The sequence below is a fragment of the Mus caroli genome, unplaced genomic scaffold, assembly GCF_978045245.1.
Source record: "Mus caroli unplaced genomic scaffold, Mus_caroli_1 scaffold_7, whole genome shotgun sequence".
In the NCBI taxonomy this organism is placed as follows: domain Eukaryota; kingdom Metazoa; phylum Chordata; class Mammalia; order Rodentia; family Muridae; genus Mus; species Mus caroli.
The window spans coordinates 36,450,409-36,476,900 of record NW_028227262.1 but is presented as its reverse complement, the minus strand read 5'-3'; the positions used below and the strand labels follow the sequence as shown (position 1 = coordinate 36,476,900).

The following is a 26,492-nucleotide window of genomic DNA, read 5'->3' as shown; positions in this document are numbered from 1 at the left end:
TTAACCATCGGGGAAGATCAGCAAGGGGGTGGATTAACCAATGTCTTCACCCTAAAGAGTGGAGGGAAGAGAAGGGAACCCAAGAGGGCCTTGCAAAATGGCTCAGCGCTGACAAATACTGTGTCCTATCAAAATCCGAAAAGAGTTTATTGCATATTTACTTTAAAAATCAGCAGTCAGGGGTGGGTTATAACATTTGGCATCAGAGAGCATAATTGCACTTAGACATTCTAAATCAGTTTCAGATTGCAAAAGACTTATTTACAAAATGTAAAGGGGCTTAACATGGATTTCATAGTGTCCCCATTGCCCTGTCCCCCGGGTGGGAATCCCCAGCAGCTGGGAAGTCATAAAACGGTCTTCAAGAGAAAGTATAAAATCCCAAACTGGAGTAGCCTCGGGGATCATGTGACTGTCAGCCTCTCTCTGTGGGTTGCATGCTCTTGTCCACAGGGGCAGCGGGTGGGGGAGAGTCCCAAGCCACTGACTGCTCTTGAGCCATCCCTGGCTTTTCTCTTGGGAAAGGAGATTATTCCCCAGGACAGGCAGGTCCTTGAGCATAGTGAAATTGCCAACGTTCTTTGGCAACAAAGAAGACCAAATGCCTGTAACTAGGTGGAACCAATCACCAGGATAAATTTGTCCTTCAGATGATTATTAAAATTTTTTTTTTTACTGCCACAGGCTTTGGCATCAGATCTGAGTTCAAATCCCAGCTCCACCACTTGCTATCTAGACACTAGGGCAAGGAAACTAACTTCTGTGTTGGTGTCCTGGAAGCTTCTGAAAACTGAAAGGCAATAGTGGCGTTAACTTCTCATGGTGTCTGGGGTACTCAGCAAGATGATGTATATTAAAAGCTCAGCATATGATCACTTGGTGACAACCAGCCCTTAGTGATACTAGGAAAGTGTTTTCCACATAATCCTAAGGACTTGGGTTCAACCTTTAGCACCCACATAAAGAGCCGTGACACATATGTGCAACCTTGACCCTGAGACAGATCCTTGGGACTTATTGGACATCCAGTCTAACTTACTTGATGACTTCCAGATTCCAATGAGAGACCCTGTTTCAAAAACACAAAGTTTATGGCCCTGGAGGAAAAATACCCAAGGTTGGCCTTAGGCTATCACAGGCACTTACACACACGCACACACACACACACACACACACACACACACACACACACACACAGGTGAACATGCATAAATACTGCACACACATAACATACACACAGAGGCAAACATACACACCAAGGTACACAAAATCAGCCATTAGTATGTTTGGTGATTATATACATTTTGATGGTATATGGATACAGAAAATACACGCTTTAATTTTACTGTCCCAAGTAAATAACCAATTTGCATTCAGCTATGCCCAAGCTAGTTGTGCCCAGCACCCCTTAATAAGCTGAGGCAAAGAGCAATGGCATTGCTTTCATTCTCACCCAACACATAGGAAGTATGTTTATGTAGAATCAGGTCTTTCCTTCTGAACTTGGATGGTCAGTCAGTAAGGAGTACACACACACACACACACACACACACACACACACACACACACACCACAAGGGAGAGAGAGAGAGTTGGGGGCATGGTGGAACTCTTTCTCACTTTTTACATGTGAAAACTGAGGCTTGAAAGAGTCAAACTACTGACGAGAGTTTGCTGAAAAGATGTCTAGAAGCTAGTGGGCTCTTAGAGATGCCCTGATGGTCAGAAGCTCCTGGTAGGGTCTTCAAATGGACTAGATCAGACAAAGAGCCTTAAGACATGCTCACTGTGTCTACATAGTGACATATCTCCCCATTACATCCTTCCTAGCTAGCCTGTGCTCCAGGTTAGTCCTCTGCTCTGTCCAACGCCCTTCCTGTTTTCACCTCTAATTCCTGCTGTGTGCAAACTTTCACATGGCGTAGGCAGGCTAGTCCAACATAAACATCACTCCTCAAGAATCGTCATTGGCTCCCTCAGCCTTAAAAACACACTAAGCTGTCACTTGAAGACTTTAATAGCCAACACGTTGAAGGCATGCCCATAGGTGCAAAGAGCAATTTGTCCCCAAAAAGAGCGGGAAGAGAGAGCACACGCTGTGTCCATGTGTGTCACAGCGCACACACGTGTAGAGGTGAGGGGACAAACCCGTGGGAGTCAGCTCTCCCTTCCACTGTGAGTTCAAAGGGTTAAACTCAGGTGGTGAAGCTGGCAAGGAAAAACGCTGGAGTTATCTCCCCAACCCTATCTAAGTCTCTTTTAGAGAATGATTACTCTGCATGTGGCAGACACTCATCCTGACATGCAGATATGTCTGAACAGGCTCAATCAGGAGGGCACGGGTAAGCCACAACACAGTATGAGCCACCATCCACTGTAAGAGCAGAATCCCCTAGTCGTATGGACTGAAGGGGTGCTGAGACAGGGCCAGACAGGCTGAACTCAGCAAAGCAGAGAGCCAGACCACCCAGCTCCTTGGTGTCTCTTTCATGTCTGTACTCTGGGCACTTTGCAGAGATGAGAGTGAGTCAACTTCATTCCAGAAGGGGCTTGAGCCTGGCTTCCGAGGGAGGAGAATCACCCTATCTCTCCTACTCACAGATTCAAAATAGCCTGTGTAGAATGCAACATAGATTTGCCATGATTCATAGCAGACCTGAAGCACTCTTATCTCACCACCCCTTCCCCAACAACATTTAAACATTCACTTCTCTGGCAGGTGGTTGACTCACTGCAGTGAGTAACATGTTAGCCTAGCACATTGGAGCCCCTGGGTGCTATTCCAAGCACTACAAAATCAATCAATCAATCAATTAATGAATGAATAATCATTATTATGATTCTAGGCATTTATTTGCTGGAGGTCTATGCACAGGTCATTTTCCTAAGTGGTAGAAGATGGCTAAAATCCAGTTGCCTTTCCCCTCCATCCTGCTGCCCTTTCTTTTATATCAGATCATCTTCCTAACAAGGAATTGTGGAGAAATAGACCTAGCACTCCATTCTCAGGGAAGCAGAATTATTCAGCAGCTTCTAGAACATCCCAGAGAAAGAGACAACTGTTGCTCTTCATTATTTTCCTTTAAAACTATTCATCTTCTTCCACTGTATGTACAGGAAGAGGATTTGGTCAGCAGCTGCCACTGCCTTGACAGGTGTGGGGCCAAAAGTCACTTCTATGAGATTCCCTCCAGATGAGGGGGCTTCCTTGACTGCACTTGGGACATTTTTGGTGTCCTAAACATTCTTGGTGTCATGTATGTCAACAGCATAAGTTTATTGGAACTCAAGAAGATGTCATCTGTGGAATTTCTCTAAGAGCTAAAGATGAAGTAGGGGCTCATGGGCACTAAGATTGTTTTTAATAGTTGACACATATTTGGTTTCTAAGCTCAGATACTTGAGGCAGACATTTGATGTTTTATTTTTATTACATTTATTACATTTATTACATTTATTTATTTATTTATTTATTTATTTATTTATTTATTGTGTGTGTGTGTGTGTTTGTGTGTGTGTATGTGTTTGTGTGTGTGTGTGGTGCATGTATGTGTGTGGATGATATGATACCTGTCAGAGGACAACTTTCAGGAGTTGCTTCTCTCTTTCCACTAAAGGTTTTGGGGGGTCAAACTCAGGTCATTTGGATCGATGGCAAGTGCCTTTACCTGCTGAGCCACTTTATCAGCCCAGATCCTGGCTTTTATAAAATCAAAAATGACGATGCAATCCCAACGCTATATAAAGTTCTCACATCAACTTTGTACCTGGTGTCTACTTTTACATGAGAAATGAACCTGTTCACTTTTATGTCCTCTCACTAAAGGACTTTATTTGTTCTTATTATTATCAACGATTTGGGTCCTTCCTCCCAGCCTACTTATCTGTCCTCTTTAAGGGCAGAAACATTTGGGAAAACACAAGAGAGGGAAAGGGTAAACACCCCTCCAGGATCCTTGGGATGCCTGACATGCGCTCTGACACATTACGATTTACCCTTCAGAACCACCAAAAGAAGACAGCAGTGTCGCTCCACATATGAGTAAATTTAGACTCAAAGTTTAAATGTTTGCCTAACATGACAGGCTAAGAAGTCACAACTAGGTCTCTCAGGAAACACAGCCTAAGTTCATCTATTCAGAGCACAAGTCTGGAGGAGAAAGAGGATGACTATTACCGTAAGTTTCATACATTAATTAAGTAAACGCACCAGGGACAACTGCTTAGCATTTACCCAATGCCACCAAGGATTCTTATCTCTTCATATATATGTGAGTGCACCAGAATTGTCATCCACATCAAGTCAAGGAGATTTCTGGGGATAAAACAGAAACATTCTATATTCTTCCCACTTTTCTAGAAGGCTGATGATATCCTATGGGCAAGGATCTGGTACAGAAACCATTCAAGGAATCACAGTATTACCATATTATCCTGATTCTGAAAATAAATCCTACACATACTAGATCCACTATTCCAGGAAATGTTAGTGTGGGGCTAAGCTTCCCTGAGAAACATCCATCTCAACATCCTTGGTCAGCTTGACACATGGTCTGCCCAGGAATATATGAATCAGAAAAAGAAAACCACAGGCCAGGCTCCCACAGGACATGCTTTAAAAGGAAGTAATATTGCTCAAGGAGGGGAAAATAAAGGCCCTATTTGGCCATTCTCTCTATTTTGAAGGACAAAGACTATAGGTGTCCAGCCCCAGGTAGCTATTACAAATCCACATTATTTGTTCACGGATTAGACATTTTCTCTCCTATGATGTTTTAAAATATTATCTATGGAGATAAATGAAAATGAATCATTGTACCAACAAGTTGAGTAGAGTTAAATGGTAATACGCTCCTGTAATCCTAGAACTGTCCTAGGCATAGACAAGAGGATTTCTGGGACTTAGTGACCATCCAGCATAGACAACTTGGTGAGCCCTTAATCCCAATAAGAGATCTTGTCTCATAAAGCAAGGCAGAAAATGGTTTAAGAAGACATTTGATATCTATTCCTCATGCCTCTCTATATATGTGCACATACAAATACAAACACATGTACACATGGGGTGGGAAGAAGTCCACATATTGCAAGCATAGTGATCTAGAGATAAGACCTAATTCTGTTATTTACCAGGTCCACAATTTTTGCCAAGTTACTCATCCTTGCTGGACTTCTGATCCCTCATTTTAGAACACAAGCTAATAGTAATTTTACCTGTAAATGATAGTTTAATGAGGTAAAGTAAGCAATAAACATGTCCCCCCTGCTGCTATTGGCATTCCTTCTCAGCAGCACAAAGCAAAAATCTCATAGGTCATTAAGCACTGGAATGTTGAAAGAGCAAGTTCAGTTTCCCTACATCACATGTGGCAGCTTCTAAGATATCAGATTACAGGACCTTCTCTTTGTAGCTAAACTTGATCCAGCCATAAATATGTTCAAGCCACACCATATGCAAAATCATGGGGATAGCAGCAGTTCATCTTGGATCTCTCATGGCCAGCCTTTCCAAAGCAGCCTTCACCTCGTCCAACCTCACCCTTGTAATCTTACCCAGGCACTTACCATTAGATACCTTGCTTATAAAGTGGAGTGAAATTCACTAATTTCTTCCTGAACAAATATTTGTTTAACGTTTATTAGGTTCCACCCACTATCTTGTCATACAATGAACACAAAAGTTCTGAAACTCCTGCCTTGAAAAGTTGAATCTGGTGGAATTCATTCTTTATATGGTAAGAGAAAAACCCAACAATGTCGGTGTTCCAGACAGATAGAACAGATAGAAATCTGTTACTTGACCTCCCACCTAACACACACACACACACACACACACAAACACACACACACACTCACACTCTTTGCCTAGACATCTCATCTCCACAGACTGTACAGCTTCAGAGAAACCCAGATATGCTTCCTCTCTGTGACAGTAGAATATGTCATTCTCTGCCCTCCTTTTATATCCTAAACAAGACTCTAAGAACCATGAGAAACAAAGTTAAAAAGTAGCTTCCAGATCCAACCAGTATCTAGTTTTAACATTAATGCTTGTAGGAAGGTAAACCAGTTGTCTGTGCTAAGTATGTATCTTCAGAGACTGCTGAACCCTGAACCCTGGGTTGTATTTTTTCATTATGTTGATTTCAGGGACACCAAAGAGTAAAATAACAGGGAAAGGATTAAAGGCTGAGTAATGCCCTATAAGAAACTTGTCCTCAAGAAGACAGCATCTATTTGGGCCACATGACTAAGTGGTGTTTCTAGCTATTGATTCATGAGGCGCAGTACCAAGGTGACTGGCTCCAGAAATATGCTGGCTACAGGAGGTGGAAGGAAAGAAGATCCCAGCTTTGTCCCTATCCTGGAGGACAGCCACATACCTCCCAATGCTCCTATGTTCTCTACTTCAGCTGGCTCTGTAGACATCAAGATTCCTACTTAAGAGGGCTTGACTTTAAAGAGAGCGACCATGGGTAGGAAATTGTGGAAAGGAGAGAATTTTGAAATCTTACTGGTAGATACAGGTAAGGGTACTTAACTTTTTCTTTGTTGAGGGGGGAATCTCACTGTGTAACTGAGGCTAGTCTTGACTCATGATTTTTCCTGACTCAGCCTTTCAAGTGCCTCCAAGTTCCAGGATTTTGAGTGTGTGCCCCTATGCTGGGCCAAAACATGTACATTTTACTTTTATATTTTTCAGTTCTAAGGATAAGGTCCAGGGCCCTGAACTTTCTGTACAAGCCTTCTACCACTGAACTATTTCCTTCAATCCTTAGCGAGTGTGGTTTTTATTTTACCAACAAGTTGAGTAGAGTTAAATGGTAGTACTCTCCTGTAATCCTAGAACCGTCCTAGGCATAGGATACAACTATGACAGATATGTCACTACAACTGGGTGACCAGGAAATTTAGTGAGCTAGTCTAATACAAAACTATTGTATCCTCATATCTCTAAACTCTCATTAAAATGTAGGACTTCCTTCTATTAGGAACGGAGGCAAAGGCCCTGGAAGTTTATGAGCCCCAAGCCTTAAATTCCAATGGATATCAGTAATTATTTAGCTCTGTGGAATTTGGACATGCCATTTATATTCACCCTTGCTCTGAAAACATAGTGATGATAGACAGCATTATTTATTTGCAATTAATTTTAAGAGTTTCTCATATTACTAAACCATATCTCTAAATTTATGTGTTTATATCATTTCAACAATGGTTCCCTTTGGGATTTTAATTTAGGCATTTAAAACATTATTCTAAGATGCTTTCCTATCAGACAGCCAGGAGGTACCTTCCCATCATGAATAAAGTTTTTAACAGTATAACACACGCATACTATATGCATATGCACAGAGATACACATATGTATAAGCATATATTCACATATATATGGTGATGGATATTTGAGACTGCTAGAGCAGACAAAGTAGACTCAAATTGAGCCCCACTACTCATTTTCTATTATCTTGAGTAAGTTGTTTTTGAAAGGGGCCTCAGTTTCTTCATCAGCAAGTGCACCGAAAACTCTTATACTTATGAGAATAATCTATTGAATCGTTAGCATAACTCTTGGCTTGTAAGTATTGTGTTCAATGTAGCTAGGATCACCATTAGAAGAATTGCAAAAATGAAGTTCTAAATAGACAACAAAATATTATGTCAGTGAAACTCTCTTACCCATGTTTGATATGGCTGAAAAAAGAAGGCTAAATTCTCATACTTGGCCAGCAGTGTCTTGACAGGAAGTTCAAAAGTGATGCTGGGGAAGCTCAGGAAAGGAAGTCCTTAATCTTACTCAGGGAAGTTAGAGAAGCCTCCCCAAGAAGGCAACATGAGTTGTGTGTTGAAAGATGAGAATGGACAAGGACCAGGTCACAGTCCCACTTTGTGCCTTCTATATCTGACACTCGTGTTCCCCATCACACTTGCCGTTTATCTTAGGGATATCAGCTGTCTCACACTATAGAGAAAGCATGCCAGTGTAGCCCTGCATTCCAGCTGTTGTCCAAAAGCTTGCTCCTTTTCCTCAGTGAAGATCCACTGGGCTGGTGGGATATTTTGGAAGGGTCACAATGGCAATGGAGCAACTGTCTTGATGTACCATGCAGATGACATCAGCCTTCTAAGAGGCAGAACCTTGGTCCTTGAGACTCAGAATCTTCCTTCAGAGTGATTTCTTCCACGTAGTTCCTCCTTCAGATTTCCGACTGGCTCTGAAAACCTGGATTCTTTCTTAAAGCATTTTGAGGGCAGGTGGTATAGACAAATGAAATTTACAAAGCTTGAATATCAAAAAAGTCACTAGGTAAATTGTTCTTGATTTTTGTTAGTTACATGCAGTGGTATGTGATTATAAGACCTGGGGGAAAGCCTTCAAATGATTTGCTGCCAAGTTTTGTGGAAAATGAAAACACTGTCATCATAGCTATATCTGCAAGGACTTGAAGAAGGGGGAAGATTTAATGGAGACTCATCTGTCCTCCCACACAGCCAGCAGGCCCTAACAGCCCAGGAGAGAAACACAGCCTAGCTCCAGAATAAGATCTGTAGCTAATTAGGCTTTTCATAACTGCCTCCACGTTTCCACCTTTCCCAGGGCTCAGAGTTAGGACCATCACAGGGGGGAAAAAAAATCACTGTACTCTTATTTGAATAATGCTTGTGCTCTGCACTTAAACAATTAAAATGAATTTTTGAAGGGTATGAAAGTCCTTAGAGAGTCTCAGCTTTCTTGTTGAATGGACAAGGCCACAGACCCAAGCAAGGCCAAATGACTTGTTCAAGATCCCAAAGCTAGTTGATAGACATGCTAATAGATCAGGAATGTAGCCTAGCGAGAGAGTATTTATCTGGCATGGACAAGGCCCTGAGTTCATACCTAGCACTGAGACAAGGAGGAGGAAGAGGACACAGAAAAGTCGGTACCATAGCATTTAGGTATGTGGCTCAGTTGGCCATCTGCTTGATTTGCATGAGTAAAGCCCTGGGTTCCATCCCTAGCACTGCACAAACCAGGGGTGTGGCTCCTGTGGTAGAGATAGAAGTTCAACTAAATAGCAAGTTTGAGGTCCAGATGGGCTACATGAAACCCTGCCTCAAAGACAAAGTAAAGCACTATATTTTTCCTAACCTCCATGGCCAGAACTTTCAATGCAGAATGAAGTGGGCAGTGATGAGAATATTTTTGCCTCTTGAATAAATCTGGGTTTGTGCTTATTTGTTTGTTTGTTTGTTAGCACCTCTAATCCTTCAATAGTTCTTCCTTCTCTTGAGCTAGAATCTCTGTCTCTGCAGCTTTTCCACAGTAGCTCTCTTTGCTTCCATGGTCAGCTCAAAACTGAATAGGCAGTTGTTTCCTGAAAGTCCATTTCCAGTTCTACTGCCAAGTCTTCCACAATGGTAAGGTGGAAAGATGAGGCTTCCATTTCCAGGATCACTTCCCAGTTCTCGGAGCCCTAGCATAAGTCCTCAGCTGAGAGAGATGGTCCCCAGAATTCCTTAAAGCTTGGTCCAGAGACCACTTTTGTGAGTCGTGTCATATCTCTGTGTGAGAAGGATATTCTTTCCATCTGTCATCACGTGCTGATATACCATCTACAATCCTGTTCCTGGAAAAATCTAGACAGAGGACCATAAGTGCTAGTGACTTACTAAGAGAAAACCTCCCACACTCTTGGGTAATACTTAAGAAAACTCAGTACTGTTGTTCCCAGTTTAACAAAAAGGTGGGGAAGCTATGAACACAAAACCTGAGAAGACTGAGGGGTGGGTGCGTGCGTGTGTGTGTGTGTGTGTGTGTGTGTGTGTGTGTGTACATGTGTATGCACATGTAGGGCAGTGAGCACTCTCTCCACTTCCCCAGTGCTGAGAAGCATATACCGCCAAGCCCTGCTTTTTTATGTGCGTACTAGGAATCAAATCTTCATGCTTTCACAGTAAACATCATCCCAACTAAGCTATTTCTCAAGTCCCTGGTCAACATATTTCTTAATTGCAGAGTGGTCATAGTTTATTGCCATCTGAAATGCTTAGAACAGTGACATCGTGATCCAGATAGTACCTCTGTGACTTCTCATCTGGAGGGAGTATGTATAAATAAATGAGAGAGCTGTCTGTCAAGATTACCTTGCTTTCACTAAAAGACACCACCAAGAGGTGAGAGATAGTCTACAAAGAGAAAGCTTTCCAAGTGTTGTACACATAGATGCTTTTAACAAAAAGTTGTATCCAGAATATATAGATTTCTTCCACAAACTGACTCCTAGTGGCCAACTTTAAAAAATAGTTTTACTTAAGCATGTTTATGGGTAGCTGCACATCAGTATTGTGCCATACACATGCAGATGCTTGCAAAGACCAGAAGAGGGCATCATAGCTCCTGGTTCTGGTGTTCCAAATAGTTGGGGAATTACCATGTAGGTGCTGAGAACTGAGCCTGGGTCCTCTGCAATAGCAACAAGTACTCTAAATCACTAAGACATATCTCCAGTCCCTAAAAACAAAGGCTGGACCAGGTACTTCACAAAAGAAGAGGCCTAAATAGCTTGTATGTGCAGACGGGGTTGATATCATTATTTCTAAAAGAAATACAAAGTAAAAGCATAATGTGATTGTGTTAAATACTTGGTGGAATGCTGAAATTAAGGCAGACATTAACAAGTCTGGGAAAGAAGTGGAGCAACTAGAAGTCACGTGATATAGCTAGGGCGACTATAAAATGATACAACTAGAAGCTACTGGTAACTTCTGGTGGGGTTTAATATCTATCTACTCTATAACGGTTTTACTCTTATGTATATGTCCAAGAGAAAGGACCATGGGTATCCACCATAAACACTGAGACAAGCGTGTCTGGAATGATTTTTATCTACAACAGCCCTTGATTGTAGGCAATTCAAATCCTCATCAACACGAGAATGGATACTTAGATAACAGAAGCTAAGTAGTTTTTTTTTTTAATTTAATGTATGCAACACCTGGGTCATCTTAAACATTTTGAATAGAGAAATGAAGAAGCAAAATTATAAAATACCATAGAATTTCTCCTGTATAATGTTCTGAACAGAGTGGAAAGAAGTCTACAAAGATAGAAGACAGACTAGTAGCTATCTTTCTAAAATGTGGTTATTGCCAAGAAAGGAGCACATGGGAACTTTATGGAATGCAGGGTTTCTGTATTTTATCTGATAGCGGTCCTAAGGAATACACATATAAAGTAATCAAGTGAATACTTGAGATTTTTGAATATTTTTAAACTCGAAAGCCAGGCACATCTGCAATCACTGTGATCCTTCTGGAAGGTGGGTGTTGGATTCAAGAGAACCAGCCGCTTGTAGCTCAGCTAGTCTAGCAAATGCAGCAGTGAACAGCAGGAGGCTCTGTCTCAAAGAAAGGGAAAGGTGAAGATCAATACACAAGGCTGCCCCCTGACATCCACTTGCACACCATGGCAAACACATGGGCACACACGGGCACGTATACCATGCACCCAGTCAACAACGTGGGGAAGCCCTGTATAAATTTTACTTTGAAGTTCTGCTAAAGGTTTGAAGAGACAGTATTTAAGAACAGGAAGATGGATCTGTGAACAGATGATCAGGGGACAATGGGTCTGTAGGCTACGTTCTTGTAACAGCCTGGTGGATGCTACGTTAAAGAAGAAGTCTGTCTCAAGGAGCTGCTGCTGGAGCTTTGAAAGCTCCCTTCTCTTATTAGTCCAGAATTACCATTTCTCTGATGGTCCCTCTTCAGTCATGTACCTGGCAGTATCCAGCCTCCTCTGAATGATCTGCCACTGGTTCTCCAAATGGAACTTTCTTGCACACACCCCTACTTGCAGAGAGGGCCTTCTTCTCCATTCACCCATCTTCCATGAGGCCTGCAATTCAGAACAGGCCCTTTGTCTTCTGAACTTCTAGCACCCATCTGCTTTCCTACTGAGCACATGTGTTGCCTTCAGAGTGATCCAGGGACATCTGCCATTGTTGTCTTGCCTGCTTTATTTCCTGCACCACAATATCCTGTTTGCACGGAAATTCTCTGCCTAGCCTCATTCCCCTCGGTGTGCTCCCTGTTATGGAAGCGCACAGGAAGGGCGTGGCAGTGTGGTGGGTGGAGCAGAGTAAGGCAAGCAGGAAGTAAGAGAAAGCTGCGGACGAATTGGGGTAAGGAAAGGGCAGACACAATTATTCCTGAGAGGAGAAGAAGGAAAATAGTACATGGGGGTGGATGGTTGATACAGATGTGGAAGAGAGAAAAAAGGCCACTCCCTTCTCTTCCACCCATGGGGCCCCATGTGGCTGTGCTGTTGACTCATAGGCCTTTACATTGATGAGCCAAAACCAGAGCCAGTAAAGGAGTGAGATGCAGGAGTAGAGGGAGACAGACACCTTGATGTCTGCCCTCGATGGTACCCAAGAGACGTCTTAAGACCTAAAGAAAGATAAAGTGAGAGGCATTCTAAACCAGACTCAGATTATCTTCCCTCAAGCTTATCTTCCAAAGCAATCACTGCAGGATGCAGATGAGCCACACCTTGATATAGTTCTGGTTTCCAAGGAACCAACCCGGACCTTCCTGTGAATCCAGCAGCTGCCATTCTCCAGCCAAAGGTCCCCTAAGAACAAACCAGGGATTTCCATAGGCTGGGGAGACAGTTGGCCCTGGTCTCCAAACAACAGCAGTCACATCTCAGAAGATCCTGCCCTCCTGAGGAGGTGACTGAAAGTTGAAATTGAGGCCAAACTGCTTCTAACTCAGACCCATATCTAGTTTAATTTTCTAGCCCTTGATGAATATTTATACCAAAATAGGCCAGTGGAAAACTTCCATCTGTGAGAATTTGTGGACGTTTGTCTCTCTGTAGCCACCTTGACCAAGCTTAGGAAAACATTAGAATCACTGCCAATTGTAGAGTCTTTGAAGTGCAAGAGATGTTAAGAAGGCTCTGGACCATAGTATTTCTTCTTATCGTGAGTTGGCTTTGCATCCTAAAAGAAAAAAAACCTTAGTATCAATGCTGCGGCTTAGTGCTTTATAACTTTAGCCAAGCCTTCAATACCACACTGACCATGGTGAATAGTATTTTTAAAGCATGGATAACTCTATTAAAATTTTTGCTGGGTGAAATGGCTCTGTTCGTTGATGGTTTTTAAATATTACTTTAAAAAGTGTGGGGTACGGAGATCACTCATCTGGTGCAGTGCAAGAATGAGAGTCTGAGATGCATCCACAGAACCCATGGTTTTTACAAAAACCAGGCATGTTGGCTTGCTCCTATAATCCCTGTACCAGGGAGGCAAAAAAAAAAAAAAAAAACAGCTGCACCTCTGGAGATTGCTGACCAGCTAGCCTAGGCTACTTGGAAAGTTGGGGACTAATGAGAGACCCCATCTCAAACATAAGGTGGACAGTACTTGAGAAATGACACTGTAAGATATCCTCTGGGCTCTCTCTCTTTCTCCCTCTCCTTCAATCCCCCATCCCTTCCCCCCCCTCCCTCTCTCTCACACACACACACCTACACATTCATAAACACCCATCACACACACATACCAAAAAACTTTAAATACTACAAGTAATTACTTTTATTGTTGTAATTTTTTCTACAATTTGTACTTTAGGGCCTCTTATAATCTAGGCAAGAGCCCTCTTCTCTTTGCTGGTAAAGAAATGTCACCAAAGCATCTTCTTAGTTTATTATCAGCCATCTCCTATTCCTCAGAGCCCAGGTGTCCTCCTCTCCATGTAAAAGGCTGAACTAGAGCCCTTGTTCTTGCATACAGTCTATTGGCCTCTCTTGTGCAGCATAGGCACCAGGCCATAGTTTCCCTTATTTTTACAAACACTTGCTTTTACAAGGGGTAATCTAAGGCTCAGAGGATGAAATAGTTGCTTCAGTTGCAGACTCAATCATTGATGAAGGTTAAGGATAGGATATTCAACCCTATGTCTTCCCTCCTTTCCTACTGTGTTTTCAACATTATGAAGTCTAGGTCATGAATTTGGTCATGGGTGGAATTCAGTCAATACACAGATATGAACACTGGCCAGAGCCTACCTCCCTTTTTAGATCTCAAATCCTTCTGAGTCTATCAGGGAGAAAAATCTCCTTCCAGTACTAAAATATCTGACTTCTCAAACACTTGTCCAGATTCATGTTAAAGTCACAGTGCACAAACCCAAAGTGTTCAGAAGGTAATTTCATATAATCAGAACTTAACATAGCTGTTTCATTATTTACTGTATTATTAAAAGATTTATCTATATCTATTTTTAAATGTTTGTGTATATGAGTAGTTCGTCTACCTGCACATCTGAATGCCAGTACATGTTTGGTACCCACCGAGGGCCAGGAAAGAGAGTTGGGTTCCCAAGAAGTAGAGGTACAGACGTTTGCAAGCCACCATGTAGGTTCTAGGAACCAAACTCAGGTCGTCTAGAAGAGTAGGCAGTGCTCTTCGCCACTGAACCTGCTCTCCAGCTCCCATTTGCTGTGTCTATGGCTGCTTTCTATTTTAAATACACTTCATGGGTAAAGTTATTTTTCATGAAACAAGTTTTCAAAAAGTGATTTGTGTAACTATAAATAAGTAGATAGTCACACAGATGGTATGTAGAATACAAAGTCCACAAAGAAGGAAGACAGGGTTCTGTAAGCAGCTGATGTTTGATTTCTTCCTGATCTCCAGAACACTTTGTGTTTTCCAAAACATCTTACATGTATTATCATGTGTAATTCTTAACATCAACCCCATAGAGCTGATAAAGACTATAATTCACTTTTAAAGATGAAAAGAACTGGGGATTAGCTCAGTAGTAGAGTTCCATGACTGTCATGTATGGATGGTCCTAGGTTTTATTCTCAACACTATTACACAAAACATATAATATAGCATAATATGGTGGTGCAGGCCTGTAATCCCAGCATCCAGAAGGTGAAGAGGGCCTGAAGTCCAGGGTCACCTGCAGCTACAGAGCCAGTCTGTGATATATGAGATCCTGTGTCCAAAAATATGAAAGTATAATTAAAATGGAAAAATCTGAGACTGAAAGGATCAGCAAGTGCTTGCCAGAGTTACATAGGTGGCATGCATAGTGTCCAGGGTTTATGTTCAATGCCATAAGCCCCAACATGTACAAAACTTCTCCAGCACCCTGTGAGCAACTGACAGCAAGAATGGATAAAGAGATATTCCAAAGTGATGCGCCAAGACCAGCAATGCCAGGGAAAGTCTGCACAGCTTAACAAACCCATGGATTGGCCTGGGGTTTCACAATTTTCCGGTACTTGTATATATTCTATTTCATGGAAAAGCCTGGAACAGAGTCTCACTACAGAAATGTGCTCTGCTCTTCCCTCTCCCATGAGTCACTTATTAGAAGACAGCAAAAGAATGAGCCTTCCTGTCCAGGCAGCATCTCTAAGGCCTGAGTATGAGCATGCAAGCAATGGCATGGGGTAGAATGGACCATTCTGTAAGGAAATTTCCAACTCTGAAACAAGGACAGCAGTTCTTTCCAAGTTGACTGGCCTCGAGTAGGTGGATGGGATTTGGCACTAGACCTAGGTAGCTAGACAAATGGAGACACCATAAATGTGGATGGGGTTCCAAAGAAGATAAGGGACAGTTCCATTTGTCCACACTCGGAATCCAGCAGCTGAGGAGGTTAAAAGTAAAAGCTACAAGGGAGAGACAAAACCACTTAGTAGAGTCCAGTAGGAGAGAAAGGCTGTTGGTGGAATCTGAGAGGAGAAGGGACAGCTCAGCAGGACTCAAGGGGACTGTCTAAAACCACAGTCAAGGACCATCTTCATCTATTAGCTTTGGATGCCAAGAAGAATAGGAAGAAGGCAAAAACTGAGAGTGCTATCAAACAAAAGAGCTATCTAAACCAGTGTTGTTTTAAGGAGCTACCACGTACAAGGCTGTAGACTGGGGAGTGGCTATAGAAAACTGAACAAACTCCAGGAAGTCTGCCCTCTTAGAACGTGCAGTCTAGCAGGAAGCATTGCCAAAGATCATCACGGTGGGTAGGAAGTTAGCCCCACCGTGGTGGGTACTCTTAAGAAGTGAAAGTCAAGTTCTCCAAGAGCACATAAGAGTTGTACATGACATTTTCTGCAAACTACCTTGGGCTCTATAACTATAGTGTTGGTTTGTCACTTGAGTCATTTCTAGTGAGTTTCAAAGGTGAGGCCTCCACAGTAAGTTATTTGCTAGTGACTGGACACCTAATGTTTGTTATTTGGTTGTTTGGGATGTTGGCTTTTTTCTCTGTTTTTATTTTTTACTTATTTTTATTTATCACTATTAGTGTGTGTGTGTGTGGTATGTTGGTGGATGTGTACATGCAGGTGTGGTTGTGTTGAATATGTGTGTGTGTGTGTGTGTGTGTGTGTGTGTGTGTGTGTGTGTGTGTGTGTGTACAGGAATGCACATGCTCCAGTACAAATGTAGGAGGCAGAGGAAGACTTTTGGGAGTCGGTTTCTCCTTCCATCAGGGATTCCAAGAATCTAACACAGGTTAGAACATTTGTGTGATAAAAGATTTTACCTCCTAAGCCCTCTCTTTAGCTTTTGTTTGTTTGAAACATAGATGGCCCCCTCCTGATGTAGACCAGGCTGGCCTCAGACTCGCATAGATCCATCTGCCTGTGCCTTCTCAGTGCAGGATTATAGGCATGAGCCACCATGCCCAGGTCTAATTTCTGTTTTATAAAACTTGGCTTAGAAAAAAAAATTGAGCTATTAACTCCTTATGGTCCTCTGAGCTATGGCTGTCTCACATACAGAAGCCAACTCTACGTAGTGTACAACTAGGTCATTATGCAGTGGGGCAATCAAGGGAAGGAAGAAATGTTTGGGCTCAAAGAGTTGTATTTAATGTTCATTTTTTTAAATGTCAGAACAGAGAAGAGGAGCCATTTATGAGAAGGACGCCCTTTGAAACCAGAAAAACACCTCACTAAAGGCAGCATACTGAAACACTGTTATTTTGTCAATGAGGCATTGATGTCCGTTTAAGCATCTGTTCTCTCTCTCTCTCTCTCTCTCTCTCTCTCTCTCTCTCTCTCTCTCTCTGTGTGTGTGTGTGTGTGTGTGTGTGTGTGTGTGTGTGTGTGTGTGCTCACAGGCATGTCTGCATGTGCTTTTATTGTCAATGAGCTAACCTACAATTTGAGCTCGAGATTCCTTGCAGGAGGCATTTGCATAGTGAAGCCTGCGGACTTTTACTAACTGGGCCACAAAACACATGTAGACAGCATGTTTCCTTTCAAGATATTAAGATTCAGACAGACAAGATTTAAAACCTTCCTGTTTGATTTTCTCCAGCTCCCTTTTTCCTAAGCTAATGCCAAATCAAAGCGTGTTGCTCTGAAAATGAGAAAACACACACACACACAATTATATTCTTATCGAATTACATTCATAAGATAGCACAGTACTGAATTCACAAGTGTTTCACCAAACAGGAAGGTATAATGAGCAGGTATTACTTTAAAACTATAGTTTACACTGGAAACAAAGTTTATGAAGAGATGAACTCTAAGACCCGTGAAATGAATTAGACTCCATGCGTAACCTGAAGACATCAGACCCAGGAACACCAGCAGCTTGTTCTCATTTAGGAAGTGTGGGTGCGGGGGAGGAAGGGATCCCATAAAAGGATCTTATATTTTCTTATCTTCACATCCCCCAAGCTACTTGGATAAGAGTCTCAAGGGAGTCAGATAACTTCTGGTTTATAGCAAGGGTTATATAGCTGTGCTCTATTTGCCCTAAAGCGATAGGTCACAAGGAAGGAAGAAAGCAACTCCTAGGAAAGGGCTGCATTGGAGGAGGAAGCACTTGGGCATTGATCAAAAGTGTCAAATTAGCTTCCGTCTCCACAAGTCCCCCCCCCCCTATAGTCAGTGCTCACCCTGTGGGAATGGGTAGTTTCTACAAAGAGCCATTAGAAAATGCCATGGTATATATTAGGGTTGCAGTTCCCTGGTAGAGGGCTTGTCTAGCTTACGTGAGGCTCTGGATTCAAATCCCCAGCACTTCCCCAAACAGCAATCAACTCCCAAGTAGCTCACACCTCCAAGATGACAGCATCTTGGAGTTCCAGAGACACCTGAGACAGGAAGATTAATACAAATTCCAGGCTAGCCTGGCTACAGACTAGACCAGGCTGGCTATAGTATAAAATCTTGTCCTAAAAAAAAAAAAAAAGTCCTCTGGGGAATTTGGGGATAGGGGTGTAGCAGTTCAGTTGGTAAAGTGTTTGCCTGGCATTCAGAAAGCCCTGCGTTCAATTCCCTGTACTGCATTGCTCAGGAGAGGTGGTATAGTCCCAGCGCTCAGGAGGCGAGGCAAGGCAAACTCAAAGTCATCCACTATGCACGGAGTTTGAGTCTAACCTGGGCTGCTTTAGCTTTGCAAGCTCCATACAAACATATGCTCAAACCCCCCAGAGCCGTGGTTCTCAGCCTGTGGGTTGCAATCCTATTGGTGGTTGAAGGACCCTTTCATAGGGCTCACCTAAGACTATCTGCATATTAGATAGTTACATTACAATTCATAACAATAGCAAAACCACAGTTATGATGTAGCAACAAAAATAATTTTATGGCTGTGGGTCACCACAACTGTATTGAGGAGGAACTGTATTCATGGGTTGCAGCATTAGGAAGGTTGAGAACCACTGCTCTAGACACAGGATGAGGGTGGGGCCAATGAGAGGACCCTCTCTGCTTTGTACATCTCTCTTTTCATATTAGCCTAGGCAGCATGGATAGCTAGTTCAAAGGCAACTGAGGCCAAAGGAAAATCTGAGTTCAGCCTTAAAAACCTTTATCCCATCAATCCAATGGGGGTATCTCAGGAATAAGATTTTTAGACCTTCTTTGGATACTGCAGTGTGTAAACATGGGCTATCAGCAAGCCGCTGGCAGTCACGGAGGCTGGCTTTCTTTCTCCCTCCATCTCCATAGTTTGCACCCTGCCAATAGAAAGTTAAACAAAACTATCTGTGTCCAGGGTTTGGACCACTGAGTTCCTAGATTTTTCCATGTACTGTCCCACAAAGCTGGTCGCTCAGCAACCAATCTCTCAGTACTGTAGTTGGGACTTTGTACCTTGTTCTAATGCTTTTGTCAATGTGACCCCAATCTCCCAACCTTCAGAAGACACAGGGGACTTTTGATGACCACATACAGGTCGTGTGCTTTCAAGGGCTCTTAGAGAAGAGCCCTTCTTCTTTCAAGAAGGCTTAAGAGAGAGGACTTGTCTGTCTGGAACATTTCTTCTTTCTTAATGTCTCTCATCCCAGGACTTTGTAAGAAGTGCCAAACCTTGGGTGAAGGTCTTATCATTTCCCCCTTCTAATAGTAATAGTGAAATTATTAAAAAGAGTGGAAAGAAAGGAAAATTAATATACAACTTTCTACCTTGGTTAAGCAAGCACTCAATTTATCATATCCCAGAGGTTGTGTGGGGAGGTAGACATTATTAGAAGATGTACACACAATTTCTATGTGCTGGTTCTATCTCAGTGAGGCTGAAACTCAGCTCCGTGTCACTCACGGTACATGATCTGCCCTTCCCTGAAAGGAACGTTTTCAGGAAGTCTGACAGCTGTCATCTCAGGATGCTCACACCTTCCCTGGCAGGGACCTAGCTTGCAAGTTGAAGTGCCAAACACAGTAATTGTCCTCCTAACCAGACACAAGGAAACCACAGCCCTTCCTTTTCCCTGGAATGCTGCTGGCTAGCTGCCTCCTCTCCAGGCTGACACTGACTGAGAGCCCTGTCCTTCCTGGGGTTAATGGTGGCCTCCACACCTCCCTAGCTCTAGGCAGAAGAGGATAAGAGGCCCATCTAGAAGGAGATGACACACCTGGGCTCATATGAGCTCCATGTCTGCAAGCTGCATGGGGAACCACAGCTTTCTATTATTTTCTTAAGAAGTATAACATTTGGGGGGAAATGGTCTGGTTAAGAAGGCGTCTCTCATTCTTCTACATAAGAACTTCAGGGATCTTGACAAAGGTATAGACTTCATGTCCCAACCATTGAAAAAGTAAGTTACCTCCAAAGTACAAGACCCAAAGTAGCAGTACTAGTAGTAGTAGTAGTAGCAGCAGCAGCAGCAGCAGCCACCGCTGCCGCTGCCCCAGATGATGATGATGATGATGATGATGATGATGATGATGAAGCCATCACAGCACACTGCTTATAGTGTAAGCATGGAGTTGCTCTTTCCTGAAGAACTGCTCAGTTCTTCCTCAGGAAGACCTCCTGTGCCCCAGTAGAAGCACACCAAGGGAGGGTACCTAGGGATGTGGGGACAGACCAGCATGCATGACAGTGTTTGTTTGCATCTGGATTGTTTTTAACCTAATGCATTGCAAAATGAATTCTCTCTATCTTACCTTTTCTGCTCTCAAATCAAGAACAGCTGCTCTCGGTTCATCTTCTGCTTTGTTTCTCACTCACAGCCCCAGGTTCTGAGAATTCCCCAAAAGAAAGATTTAGGCCATGGCCAAAATCACCCTGTTTTCCCAAATATGGACTGAGTACAGTGTGTATTCTAGAGGGTTCCACCAGACAACAGGCCTTAAAATAACCGTCTCAGAAGAAGACAGTAGGTAAGGGGATGCATAGAAATTTCTGTTTCCTTCCCCGTATTTGACTGGCTATCTGACCAAAGTTCTCCACCATGACAGGGAGACAACCATAGAAATGACTGAACATTGTACCTACTAGAACTGTGCTGAGTCTTTATTGACAGTGTCAAAGACTTTGTTGTTATTATGGGACACATAACAGGCATTCTGGCCCTTCTTTGCATCTCTCTTTATCTCCCTCTCTCGTCCTCTCTCCCTTTCTCCCTCTGTCCCTTTCTCCCTCTCCCCCTCTCTCACTATTTCTGTGTGTTTTTCTCTGTCTCCCCTTCCTCCCTTTAGCCCTCTCTTCCTCCCCTCCCTTTTTCCTTCCCTCCCTCTCTCCCTTCCTACTTCTCCCTTCCTCCTTCTCCTCTTGCCCTCTCTCCTCCCTGGTGTGTGAGCATGGGTTCCTATGGTCTCCACATTGGGAGGATTTTGAGTTCTCATCAACAAAAGCATGGATGAGAATAAGTGCCTTCAATCCTGATATCCTTTCACAGAACTGTATAGTGAGGCTGAAACTTCACAGACTAAACAAACTGAGATTAGCTCTGTTGATCTAGTGCTTAGAATTCTATGGGTGGAAAACTTTGTGTTGTTTATTAAAATCTTATTTGAAGTAACAGATTAGGATCACAACTGGTGGATGACAAAGCTGGTGGTGGCCAGGCCTGACTTGGGCTTCTGGGTAAAGCCTGTTTTCCCTCTTTTTCAATTGGCTTGTATGTGTTGAAATTATCCTATGAACCAGCTACAGTTGTTCAGAGTCAGATGGTGTTTCTCATACTGTGGGTAAATTCTTGCATCCCAAATATTACTTTGTTATTTTTGAGACAAAGTATCCAGTACAGGTTGGCCTCAAAGTCCTTTTGTGCCTCAGAATAACATTGAACTTCTAATTATCCTGCTCCTACCTCTTGAGTGCCAAGTTTTTCAGCATGTGCAACAACAGGACTCAGGACTTTCTGTAAACTGAATCTCCAGCTCAGAAATATGGGTGCACACAAATGCATGTGTGTGTGTGTGTGTGTGTGTGTGTGTGTGTGTGTGTGTGTGTGTGTGTGTGTGCGTGTGTGTTTTAGGCATGTGTGTATAGGGATGGGAGCATGGGTGCACCAACTTGTCTTTCTCTATCACTCTCTACCTTAGTTTTTGAGATTAGGGTCTCTCACTAAACCTAGAGCTTACCATTTGACTTGCCTGGACAGAGAAAAAGCCTCCTGGGATCCAACAGATCTCCCCTCTCTCAGTACCATGGTTACTTATTATGTATATAGGTCTTTTGCCTTTATGTGTGCCTATGCCCCATCTGTGCACAGTACCCTTAGAGGCCAGGAAGGGCTTCAGATCCCTTAGAACTAAAGTTACAGATGATTGTGAGCCTCCATGTAGATTCTGGGAACTGAACCTTTGGAAGAGAAGGCTGTATCTTAACCACTGAGCCATCTCATGAAGCCCTCTATCCAATATTTTTTTACCCATGGTTGGTTGAATCCATGGCTATAATGTGCACAAGTAATGAAGAATAACACTACTTATTAAAACTGCTGTTAAAACCTCTAGCCAAAGCAGTTGTGAGCTTGAAGGTCTCTGGGGGTTATATAAATATGGGGGGGGGGGAGCTTAGAATATACATTGAGGATTTCTAGAGGCCCAGGTGACTAGAAAAAGTATTTGAGTGGCAACAGTAAACGGAAACAGAAATGGATATATTTAAATTTGTGAAATGAACCCCATCAACCTCCTAGGAGCCTAAGAGCTGGAAGTAAAGCCAAAAATCGCTTCCATCTTGGTTAAGGAAGAAGGTTTTCACCTCTCCACCATTTGGGTCCAATATCAAGCTCCAGCTCCATGCTATACTAAGTATTAACAACCTGGAGTTTTTCCCGGTTTCTAGAAAAGAGCAGAATATATGTGATCCATGGTTTTGATCCATTTCCTCTGTTACCTTCCCTTCTGTTCTTGAAGTCTATATGTTACCTTGAACATCTTTTGGTTTACTGATCAAAACATGAGCAGGTGGTAGATATCCTGAGGTCAAGGAAACTGGACTTGAATCCTATCCTATTGCTCATTACTCAAACCTTCCTAGGACCTCATGATCAAAGAGAGGTGCGTTGCCTCCTTTTAAACCAAGATTCCCAGAATCAAGGACACTTGCAGTTGAAGCTGCCTGGAGTATGGAGACTTCTGATATGGTAGAGAGTTAGATCTGGATTCTTATAATCCAATTATGAACCATGTCCCAGGAAGTAAGGTTGGTTTTATGGATTTGTTTTCTCATGGACAAAATGGAAAGCATCTTCCTCCTGGCATCATTATAGAGATTAGACAAGATAAGGGATGCAAGCTGAGGTATAAAGTACAGTATTTTTGATGGATGCTCCATAGCAGATTGGCTAAAAGTACACGTGAAACAAAACCTACCTGGTACATCATCATGGTTCAGTCACTTATACTCTTGGATCTTCAAGAAGAAGCTCACCTTGTCTGGACCTCAGTATTGACCTCTAGAAATGAAAGCAATAAAAACCATCTCTTTGATAGGGTTGGCAGAATTCTTACATGAACTCTCAGAGTATGTAAATGCTAGATATTTGCCTGGAATAATGGTGTGCTCAATAAATGTAAGCTACATCCATGATCATTGGGGAAAACACAGCATCACGTGGGGGTAGATTTAGAAGCCCCTTCTTCCTCTAGAGGGCTATATTCCAGGCCATTCTGAATGGGCAAGTTGTTCTTCATCTGTTAACCAGAAATAATAACAGTCCTCAAAGGTTGACCCTAATTGTTAACAGAAAGAATGACTAAGGAAGTGAAGTCACTTGGTGGACCATAAAGCTATTATTATCGGGATATTTATAGTAGTGGGATAGTTTTAGGATTGGTTTTTTTTTTCCAGAATGTAATACTGGCTCTTTCTGGACAGTCTCATAATTTCACCCTGATCCACTTTCCTCCATCCTCACTCCCTGTTCACTGATAGAATCCCTGTGAATTTGATTGAAGTAACCTAATAGGTTAACCAGCCATCCTCAATCACCTATGTTTATAGGACTTTCGGTACAAGTCCCATTCAGATAGAACCCAACATCCATTTGGAAGATATTACCTTAGGAAGCGTCCAGGATAGTCACAGGGCATGTGCTAGCACTAACAGACCACTGTCAAATGCTAAGACCATGACTGTCATGTGATCAAGAGATTTTCCTACTCATAAATGAGAGAAACTGTAAAATATTGGGACCAGATCAGAACCCTTTAAAGTACCAAGTCTTTGTAGGTAATTTAATGTTAGCACAATGAGGATGCCAATCATAGAAAACTAGTTGATGTGTTGATGCCTTCTAAGGCAATAAATTATAATCTTAGTGGTGAAAGTTTCAAAAACAGAAATGTTATTTATGTCTCCCAAGACCAAGACCTGAAAGACAGCATACAGGGTCACTAAGTATTAGCAGTTAGTGAAATAGCTGTCTCTGAATGATACAGGAGGCAGGAGAGCCAATACCCAGTGTCTTCCTGCCATTATATAGCAATATGAAAGAATCTACCAGCCATCTTTATGCCATATTTCCAAAATTTCAATAATATTTTAAACAATGGTACATGTGCATCTCATTTTACAAGCAACTTTGTTTTTATTTTACACGAATCCCAAAGAAGAAAGAGAGTGAGCAGGATACCTCTTTTCTGATTTCCACATTCATCCTGAACTCCACACTACAGTCTTCCCTTTAAATTCCTAGTCTTCTCAACCCTATATTGTTCTTGGTGACGTTTTGTCGCTGAGACAGTTCCTGGTGAGTGGGGGAGATGGTGCCAAGCATGAGAGCCTAAGTTTGCATCATCAGCCCTTGCATAAAAGCCAGAGAGTGGAGAGTGGTAACCCTGGGGCAAGGGTGAGAAGAGGCGGCTCCCCAGAAATCAATAACCAGACAGCCTAGCTGAATTAATGAACTACTGCTTCAGTGATAGACATGTCTCAGGGAATAGGGTGGAGAGCAATAGAGCAAAGTACTCAATATCAACGTCTGGCCTCCACATGCACACACACACACACACACACACACACACACACACACACATGCACACACACGCACGCACACACACACACACGCACACACACATGCACACACATGCATACACACATGCATGCGTACACACAGAAACAGAGACAGAAAGACAGTGAAACAGAGAGACACTGAGAGAGAACAAGAGAGATAGTTCCCCTAGGAGTTCACCAAGAAAGCAAATGCTTAAAAGAGACTAAAGTCCCTAGGCTGTCTCTTGCTCCCTACACCATCAGTAACTACCAGACTGACCTTTCAAGCAATGAACGATTCAGTTACATTACATGTACCCCATCCTACCACACCTTTTGTCCAAATGCATTTTCTTCCAATCCAAAGAAAACAACAGATTAGACACTGCATTCTAAGAAACCGTTTTGAGAGTAATGGTTCCCTTAAGCTTCTATTCTCAGCTGCTGGGAGAGGCTGGGAGACACGGTGCCATCCCTCAACAGCATCTGCATCAGAGAAGTGTACTGTTTATAAACCAGAGGATCTTGTTTGGAGCTCTGCTTCTGGCTAATTCTCCTCCCCACTCCTCAGTCAACAAGGTCATCATTTTCTCTGTGTTGAAGATGCTTGAGTCTGCCTGGCTCCAGTGAGTGACAGGCTCTGAACAAGTGACTGTTTATTATGTTGGAGAATCAGCCAGGAAACTAGTCGCATGCATGGCCTGACTCTCTAACTGTAACTCTTTCATGCAAAGCCATTTATTTTTCTTTTCTAAGAACTTCTTTAATTATGAAGACTGTCCCACTTAACAGGCTGGAAGTTAATTTCTGCTTCCTATACCTATAGGACTATGATGATGTAGCCCAAGGATAGAGCCCCTCCATCATCACTTGCCTAAATATAGTGGCCTTTCTTGGTTAGGAAGAAACCTTTAAGCTTTGCTGAAAGAGTTTATCAGGTCTGACATAGCAGTACCTACACTGAGCCTGCATAAGACTAGCCTGGCTGTGGTCAGCTATGGATTGAAGAGGGGCTCATAGAGCCCTGACCCTCTTTCTCAGCTAGCAGCTGCTGATAGAGTCTAGGAAGTACTGTGTCGCTGTTTTCTGTTGTCTACCAACTGGGCTTCAATGGACAACTCCAAACCATGGTTACACAAGTAAACTCTGGTTGAAACTCAGTAGGTCACAAAATGAAATGATGTAATGTGAGAGACAGATTTATAGGGAAGGAGGGGGGGGTGGTTTGACTTATTTGGAGGAGAAATGAGAGAGGCTAGGCAGCGAGAGTAATCCCAGTATATTTATTATACATGTCTGAGATGGTCCACAAGCAAATGTAGTTAATAGAAAACCAAACGAAACCAAGAGTTTCTCAAGGACAAAGGCTAGAATCAGCCTTGCTTAGTGAGTGAGTCGCCAAGCACGGAGCATGCACTGGCCTTAGGTTTTATTTTATTTTGTTTACTTGGTTTTTTACCTTTAAATCTAATCAGAGAGGCAACAAATAGATAAGGAAGAAAGTAAAAAAACACAAGGTGTGCCTTTCCTAAAAGGGTTCCCCAGAAGACATTGAAAGAATGACTAATTCAAGGTCTTTCAAACTGTCTTTCACAGGATCTAATGACAATAGCAAATACTCGGTGCATAATAATTGTCTGATAATAATTGTCTGCTAAATCCTTTCCACGTAGCTTCTCCATCAACCTTCTTAGCAACTCTGTGAGGCAGGTTAGGTTTTTATTATCCCCGTGAGTCGGGAAGAGAGGGATGTGACAAGCCCAGACACTGGCCCTGTACATTAAGA

General features: G+C 42.6%; 1 protein-coding gene across 2 annotated transcripts in view; it reads left to right on the top strand.

The window, feature by feature from the left end:
* Nucleotides 1–26,492, top strand: part of Lmcd1 (LIM and cysteine rich domains 1) — a 56,320-nt gene that overhangs the window by 1,765 nt on the left and 28,063 nt on the right. The window lies entirely within an intron of this gene.